The 9,052-nt window shown below is 37.7% G+C and overlaps 1 pseudogene; it reads left to right on the top strand.

Annotated features, from left to right (window-relative positions):
* The first annotated feature begins 1,752 nt into the window (after positions 1 to 1,752).
* Positions 1,753 to 5,642, top strand: LOC116476191 (plastin-1-like; annotated as a pseudogene).
* Positions 5,643 to 9,052: the final 3,410 nt, after the last annotated feature.

Here is a 9,052-nt window from a genome sequence, read left to right as displayed (position 1 = left end):
CAACTGAGGATTGTTGCCATGGAGTAGGGTGGAGGTAGTAGACATGGGTTAGAGAAGTATTTAGGCCGTAACTCAGTAGCAATAACTCAGTGGGCCATGGTATGTAAGTACCATCCTCAGTAAAAGGCAGCAGGCTCCTTAGAGTAAAGGCTGTTCACAGTTCTGATGGAGGGAAAGTAAAAGGAGAGACTGTCATATATTGTTGGGTCAGAAAGCAAATATGTGTTGAGCAAATGAGAGAAGTACATCAAAATGACTCAGAAGCCAGTTTGGAGGAGTTCTCATTGGCTAAATGTGAGACAATCTGAGCATCAAAACCATAATAATGGCAATGGATGAAAATATGTCAAAGACAGAAATAGAATCTGTAACTACACAGCTATAAAATAAAGGTCAGTGTGTGGAGGGGGAAACTCTTCTTTACAGAGCATGTCAGCTAATAAGTGGAGAATGTGTGAAATAATTAGAAAATTATTACTTTGCAACACATATGTAATAATTCAGGAAGATTTATCAATGGACACCAAATTCATTGGGTTAACAGAATAGTCTCAAAACATCACTCTACAGGTTATTTAATTGCAAAGAGAAAACAGTAACTTTATTGGAGTGATTTGATGACACTACCTTAACTGAGTGATGAAATTTAGCCTCATTAACATTGGAACAAACTGACATCATGTACTTCTGGTGATGATACATCTTCTGAGACACACAAAATCACCTAAATAGTATTTTTGCCAAACATACATAACCTGCATCTAAATGTAAAGATTTGTCTGCTATCAGAGAAATCAAGATTGAGATATGAGACAAATTACCTGGACTCTTCAAAAATGCCACTGTCACAAAGAACAAAAAAGAGCACACGTGTGTGTGTGTGTCCTCCATCAAAGGCTAAGAGGATGTGACAACCAAATGAAATGCATAATCCCTTGATTGAATCCTGGATAGGAGAAAAATAGTCATAAAGAACCTTTATATAGATGAAGGTTATACAGGTGCTCATTGTATTGTAGTTCAAGCAGAAATAACTTTCCAATATAAAATATATCATGTTATATATGCCATATATGCACACATTATAGAATAATTATAATTAATCTGCATTCAGAAATGTATTGTCAAAATTGTCCTAATTTGCAGTAGATGTGTTTCATTATAAGATATAGTTTTTCTCAAAATTCTTTCCTATGATCTCCTTTTAAAAATTTTGTTCCTCTTACTGTTCAATTCTCTACACTTCTAAATTTTCATCACATCTTGAACAGTTGTTTGCTTTGATTGATATCAAGCACTGTGCCAGATGCTGAAGACCTGGAGATAAACAAGAAAAAAAGGTTTTCTGCCCCAGAAGAACTGATAGGCTACTAGAGAACAGAAAAAAGATAAATTACAGTCCAGTGTCTTAAGAACCTTAGCGCAACTGGATTTATTTAAGCTGATTCATTATTGTGTGCTGCAGTTTAAAATGATGCCTAGATGTAAGCAGCTAATGTGGGTTTTCTTACCTTCCTTTTAAAAATACCTATCAAGTCACCATAAAGGAGGAAAACTGACAACATCACTTAAAATTAAGACTTAGGGGAACTATGGATGAGAAGTCAAAGTGTGTGTTTCTGTTTCTGACCCTGTGAGAAGGGAGCTGTGGGTTTGATGATTAAACAAGATAGTGAATGTGAAAGCAACTAGGAAACTACAAGATAAAGAGATATAAAGACCTGAAGGTAGTCTTTCCTATCCAAAGTTGGAAACAGTACTACTACCATTTCTTGGGAGGAGCTTGAAGGAGTAAAAGAAGTGTTTAGTAGAATAGATATTCACAATAGTGAGTATGTCTGTGACTATGAAGTTCAAGACCTATTTAAGGTTAAGCAAGCCTTCCTATGCCTGGCTGCAAGGTATATGAGAAAATTCTAGCAGTTGCTAACAACAACCAAGATGGCAAAATCAGTTTGAAGAATTTGTGTCACTGATGCAAGAATTAAAAAGGAAAGATATTAGCAAAACATCTTGTAATGAACATGAGGGAAATGATTACTGTTGTGGGAGGAACTTCATCTATTTCCAGTAAGGGCACACAGCATTCATATTCAGGGGAAAAAAAGGGGCATTTGTTAACTGGATAAACAAATCCCTGGAGAATGACCCTGACTGTAGTCTTATACATGAAGCATCTTATACCATGAACCTCAATGATGGCAGTATCTTCGAGTTACTTGCAGATCTCGTCCTTCTTTGCAAAATGATCAATTTATTTGAACCAGGTACAACTGATGAAAGAGCCATTAATAAAAAGCTCACCACTTTCACTCTTTCTGAAAATTTAAACCTAGTTGATATGATTTAGCTCTGTGTTCCCACCCAAATCTCACCATGAATTATAGTTCCCATGATCCCCAAGTGTCATGGGAGAGACACTGTGGGAGGTAATTTAATCATGAGGGCAGTTAACCTCATGCTATTCTCATGATAGTGAGTTCTCATGGGATCTGATGGTTGTATAAGGGGCTTTTCCCCCTTTTGCTCTGCAGTTCTCCTTCTTGCCATCATGTGAAGAAGGACATGTTTGCTTCTCCATCCACCATTCACCATGATTGTAAGTTTCCTGAGGCTTCCCCAGCCCTGCGGAATGGCTAGTCAATTAAAACTCTTTCCTTGATAAATTACCCAGTCTTGGGCAGTTTCCTGTGGCCATGTGAGAATAGACTAATACAGTAAATTGGTACTGGGTAGTGTAAAGATACCTGAAAATGTGGAAGTGACTTTGGAACTTGGTAACACACAGAGGTTGGAACAGTTTGGAGGGCTCAGAAGACAGGAAGATGTGGGAAAGTTTGGAACTTCCTAGAGACTTGTTAAATGGCTTTGACCAAAATTCTGATAGTGATATGGACAGTGAAGTCCAGGCCTAGGTGGTCTCAGATGGTGATAAGGGACTTGTTAGGAACTGGAATAAAGGTGACTCTTGGTATGTTTTAGTAAAGAGACTGGCTTTTTTTTTTTGGCTCTTCCTTTGCCCAAAGATCTCAAAGATCTGTGGAATTTTGAACTTGAGAGAGGTGATTTTGGGTATCTGGCAGAAGAAATTTCTAAGCAGCAAAGTGTCCAAGATGTGACTTGAGTGCTGTTAAAAGCATTCAGTTTTATGTATTCACAAAGGTATGGTTTGGAGTTGGAACTTAGGTTTAAAAGGGAAGCAAAGTTAGGAAAATTTGCAGCCTGACAATGTGGTAGAAGAGAAAAACCCATTTTCTGAGGAGAAATTCAAGCAGTCTGCAGAAATTTGTATAAGTGCTGAGAAGCCAAATGTTAATCACCAAAACAATGGAGAAAATGTCTCCAGGGCATGTCAGACGTTGTCCCAGCAGTCCCTTTCATCACAGGCCCAAAGTCTTAGAAAAAATGGTTTCATGGGTCAGGACAAGGTCATTGCTGCTTTATGCAGTCTCAGGACTTGGTGCCCTGCATCCTAGCCATGACTAAAAGGGGCCATGGTACAGCTCAGGCCATGGCTTCAAAGGGTGCAAACCCCAAACCTTGGTGGCTTACACATGGTGTTGGGCCTGAGGGTGCACAGAAGTCAAGAATTGAGGTTTGGGAACCTCTACCTAGATTTCAGAGGATGTGTGGAAATGTCCGGATGTGCAGGCAGAAGTTTGCTGAAGGGGTGAAGGCTTCATGGAGAATCTGTGCTAGGCCAGTGAGAAAGGGAAATGTGGGGTTGAAGCCCCTACACAGAGTCCCCACTGGGGCACTGCCTAGTAGAGCTGTGAGAAGAGGACCACTGTCTTCCAGACCTCAGAATGATAGATCCACCAGCAGCTTGCACTGTGAGCCTGGAAAAGCCACAGAGACTCAACGCCAGCCCGTGAAAACAGTCAGGAGGGGGACTGTACCCTGCAAAGCCATAGGCGCAGAGCTGCCCAAGGCTGTGGGATCCCATCTCCTGCATCAGAGTGCCCTGGATGTGAGACATGGAGTCAAAGGAGATGATTTTGGAGCTTTAACATTTGGCTTCCCTGTGGATTTTGAACTCGTATGAGACCTATGGCCCCTTTGTTTTAGCCAATTTCTCCTATTTGAAACAGGTATAATACGCCTGTACTCCCATTGTATCTAGGAAGTAACTAACTTGCTTTTGATTTTACAGGCACATAAGTGGAAGGGCTTTGCCTTGTCTCAGATGAGACTTTGGACTTGGACTTCTGAGTTAACTGAAGTGATTTAAGACTTTGGGAGACTGTTGGAAGGGCATGATTGTGTTTTGAAATGTGAGGACATACAATTTGAGAGGGGCCACGGGCAGAATAATATGGTTTGGCTCTGTGTCCCCCCAATCTCACCTTGAACTGTAGTTCGCATAATCTCCCCAAGTTATGGGAGACATCTGGTGGGAAGTAATTTAACCATGGGAGAAGTTACCGTCATGCTGTTCTCATGATAGTGAATTAGTTCTCATGAGATCTGATGGTTTTATAAGGGTCTTTTCCCCCTTTTGCTTGGCACTTCTCCTTCCTGCTGCCACGTGAAGAAGGAAGTGTTTGTTTCCCCTTCCACCATGATTGTAAGTTTCCTGAGACATCCCCAGCTGTGTGGAGCTGTAGTCAATTAAACCTCTTTACTTTATAAATTACCCAGTCTTGGGCAGTTCTTTATAGCAGCATGAGAATGGACTAATAATACACTAGACCCGAATTCTGTCTCGACCATTGGTTGGTTGTACAGTGGTCAACATCAGTACACAGAATCTCAAAGAGGGAAAACCTCACTTGGTCTTAGGACTTCTCTGGCAGATCATCTAAGTTGGTCTTTTTGATGATATTGAGATTTCTAGGAATGAAGCTCTGATCGCATTGCTAAATGAAGGTGAGGGACTAGAGGTACTAATGTAGCTTTCTCCTAAGGAATTACTGCTGTAATGGGTGAATTATCATCTGGATGATGCAGGATGGTGTACCATCAACAACTTCAGCCAAGGCAATAAGGATTCAACAGCCTATTTTCATCTGCTTAGACAAATTGACCCTAAAGGTGACTGGGAATATGGACTTTTCAGTCCATCTTCAGGATTTCATAAGAAAAATGATCTGAAGTGTGCTGGACTTATGCTCAAGAAGTAGACAAACTTGGCTGTAAACAGTTTGTTACTCCTGCAGATGTGGTTTCAGGCAATCCTAAACTTAATTTAGCTTTCATAGTTAATCTGTTTAATACCTATCCATGCCTACACAAGTTGGATGATAATGACATCAATATAAACTTATTGGAGGGAGAGAGCAAAGAAGAGAGGACATTTCAGAACTGGTGAATTCCTTGGGAATCAACCCATACATTAATCATTTGTACAGTTACCTTGCAGATGCTTTAGTGATCTTTCAGCTCTATGATATGATCTGAGTGTCAGTCAACTGGAGCCATGTCAACAAACCTCCTTATCCTGCCCTTGGAGGGAACATAAACGTTGATAACTAACTATGCAGTGGAACTTGGGAAGAATAAGGCCAAATTCTCCTTCGCTGGCATTGCTGGGCAGGACCTAAATGAAGGGAATTCAACATTTATTCTGGCATTAGTTATGGCAGCTGATGAGAAGGTACATGTTGAATATGTCATCAGATCTTGTTGAAAGTGTACCTTAAAAAGTGCAAATAAAAATACTTTTATTTCCAGCTTCAAAATATGCCACTTCAGTTGCTTGTGAGATCAGTGCCCAGATATATGCATTACCTATTGACCTTGTGGAAGTGAAACCAAAAATGGTTATGTCAGTGTTTTCTTGTTTAATGGGAAAAGGACTGAACAGAATAAAATAATGAAACATTTAACATTTTTTTCTGCCACATTAAATACATTGAATGCCCCATAGTTTAAAGAATTTTGAAATGCAGTGGGTATAAAACTAGGGATTATTTGTGTGCTCAAAATAGTTATATATTCATTAATGAATTCAATATTCTGGTAATACTAGTTAGAACATGTCAACCTTCTTGGATAACAGTTAATTCACCAATTGATACTGATAATAAAATATGTTCATTATTAAGCTCACACTTCATGATTAAATTATTTCTGTTTCTTGAAAATCTTATTAAAACAAGAAAAATTCATTCTATTTCATGGTTCAAAAAGATGAATACAAAAAAGCTTTTACAGGTTCTGCTGCAAAATGTGTTTTGATTTTTTTGTTTCACATAATTTTGATCATAAATGCATTTGAACTCATAATTTAGTTTAATCCTTTTATTTTCTTTCTCCAACTATGTAAAGTGGTCTAAAAACACTTTTCTGTAAGTTTCTATATTGTCTAAAACCTTGAAGTGACATGTATTATTCATTAATAGGAAACTTTTTTATATATGAGGACTAATTACTTAATAAACTTCAAAGTTCACTCTCTTAAAAGAAAAGACTTAGGGAAAACCTAATGCCAGAATCTGGTTGCAAGTCCCACTGATTCTGAGGGAGGTGATGCTGGACTGAGGAGGACACACACAGGCATGGCTTCTGGGGCAGAGGCTGCTGGAGGAATGAATGAAGACACTTTTTACCCCTCCAATTGTGTGTCCTGAGTCCTTGATTTATTCTGTAAGAAACATGGCAGCTGCCTTCTCTAATGGGCCAGACTACGCTTTCCCTCTTTCTCTCTTTCTTTTTCACCTCGGCTTTTTATTTTATAGTTAATTATGAAATATTTCAAAATACAGAAAAGTATATTCAGAAAAGTGAAGTACAACAGAAATTTATGTACTTATACCTAGATTTTAGAAGGGTATGAAATCATCATTTAAAAAGTGTTTAGCATGTTTATTGAAAAAAGGTTAATAGAAAACAAAACATTTTATTTTTCAGATTCTCATTAAAATTCAATTGTAATTTTTAGGATTTCCAAATATTATTGTTATTATTAATTTTAGGGACCGGGTTTTGGTTTGTTGCCCAGGTTGGAGTGCAGTGGAAGCCTCACATCTCCATAGCATTTACTCTCTCCATTCTTAGAGGTAACCACTAACTAAATTTAGCATCTATTCTTATTTTCTATGTTTTTGAATTTTTGATATTACTTTTAATACATAGGTTTATGTGCACAAAATATATATTATTGCTTCCTGTGTTTCCAAAATAGACATGAATTGAATCACATAGAACTTGCATTCTTTAAAACCTGTTCTTATTCACTCAATATTTTCAATATTTGTTTTTGAAAACCCATGCAAGTCTTTTTGTCTTTCTACAGATACATGGGTTTCTCTTCTATTAAAAAGCTATGCTTTGTCTATTTCCTCATCTATTAGGCTCTTCTTTGTCCTTTCCTGCACTTTTCTATCTGGTAGGGAGGTTGACTTTTTTGGAATATATCACTTGGCTTCCTCTGCTCTTTTCCTTTTGGTTGGATTCAGGAAATGGGAGGTACTAGCTGGAGAGCAAAGTGTAGAAACAGATAGAAATCATAGTATTTATTTGCTGTTTATTTCCTTTCAGGCCAGGTATCTGCTCAGGCCATCTCCTTCCATAGCTACAGCTCTCACTGGGTTGTGGAAACTGCACAACACCTTTTCCTTACCCTTCAGGCTAGTCATGGTGATGGCTTCCTATTGCTGTCAGTCCCACGTGTTTCTTCACCCCTTGTTGGATCCCTAATCATGTTCTTGCCTCTGTCAATAGACTTTTCATGAATTCTTATCAATAATCCCTTTGAGTGTGTCATCTGTTTTTCTGCCAGGACCCTGACTATTGAAACTGGTTACAAATAAGTATTCTAGCAATGACTACAAGTAGGACAGAAAGACGTCTCAGGTGCCAGAGCAAATCTTTATTATTGTGTAGGTGTGTGTATATTGTATAATGGGTGCTTTGATTTATATACACCTATTTGCTTTTGTACATCAGCTGTCTATATTACGTCCCTTAATAATGTGTAAGCAAAATCTATTTGAGAAAAAATAAACTGCCATGGGACACGAGAAGTAGAAGTGACTAAATTATGTGGCATACCACATTCTTGAAAGGCTAAGCATTATTTAAATATCAATTTCTAAATTAATTTATAATGAAATGCCTACAAAAATCCCATTAGGCTTTAGAGTAATTTTGAAATGTGGTAGTGATTTTAAAGTACTCCTGAAGAATAAACAAGTAAAAATAGCTAATAAAATTTTGAAGTCCATTTGAAGAGAAAGCAAATATGTGTAGTTAATGAAATTTTGTAAATGGATTTAAAATGTGGGGGTATTTGATACATTAGATATTTAACAAAACAATGTGATATTAGCATAAGGATTTAGAGACAAATGGGACAGTAAAGTAACATGAAGATATTCTTGTGTGCATATGTTTGACTTTATTAAAAAATGCATTGCAAGGAACTGGGTAAAAGAGGGAGTCACCCAACGTTTAGGGACAAACGAATAATGATTAGAAAACATAACATATTAAATTCCATACATATTGAAATTTTAAATGTAAAAAAAACCATTAACATTTAGAAGAAAATCTAAGTATATATTTCTGATATAGAGATGGAGAATGACTTTTGAACTTAAAGCAATGGAAATCATAATAAAGAAAGTTTCAAAGAACACTTACACGCTGTTGGTGAGGGTGCAAATTATTTCAACCGTTGTGGAAGACAGTGTGTCAGTTCCTCAAAGATTTAGTCAGAAATACCATTCAATCCAGCAATCCCATTACTGGGTATATACCCAAAGGACTATTAATTCTATTATAAAGATACACACATGCGTATGTTCATTGCCACTTTATTTACAGTAGGGAAGACATGGAATCAACCCAAATGCCCATCAATGATAGACTGGATAAAGGAAATGTGGTACATATACAACATGGACTACTATGCAGCCACAATAAAGAATGAGATCATGTCCTTCACAGGGATGGAGTTGGAGGCCATTATCCTTAGCAAAGTAACACAGGAACAGAAAACTAAATACCACATGATCTCACTTATAAATGGGAGCTAAATGATGAGGCTACGTGGACACATAGAGGGGAACAATAGACACTGGGGCCTATTGAAGAGTGGAGAGTGGGA

The sequence above is a fragment of the Hylobates moloch genome, unplaced genomic scaffold (genome assembly GCF_009828535.3).
Source record: "Hylobates moloch isolate HMO894 unplaced genomic scaffold, HMol_V3 SCAFFOLD_11, whole genome shotgun sequence".
NCBI lineage: Eukaryota > Metazoa > Chordata > Mammalia > Primates > Hylobatidae > Hylobates > Hylobates moloch.
The sequence above is the reverse complement of the archived record's forward strand: the minus strand, read 5'-3'. Positions and strand labels throughout refer to the sequence as shown.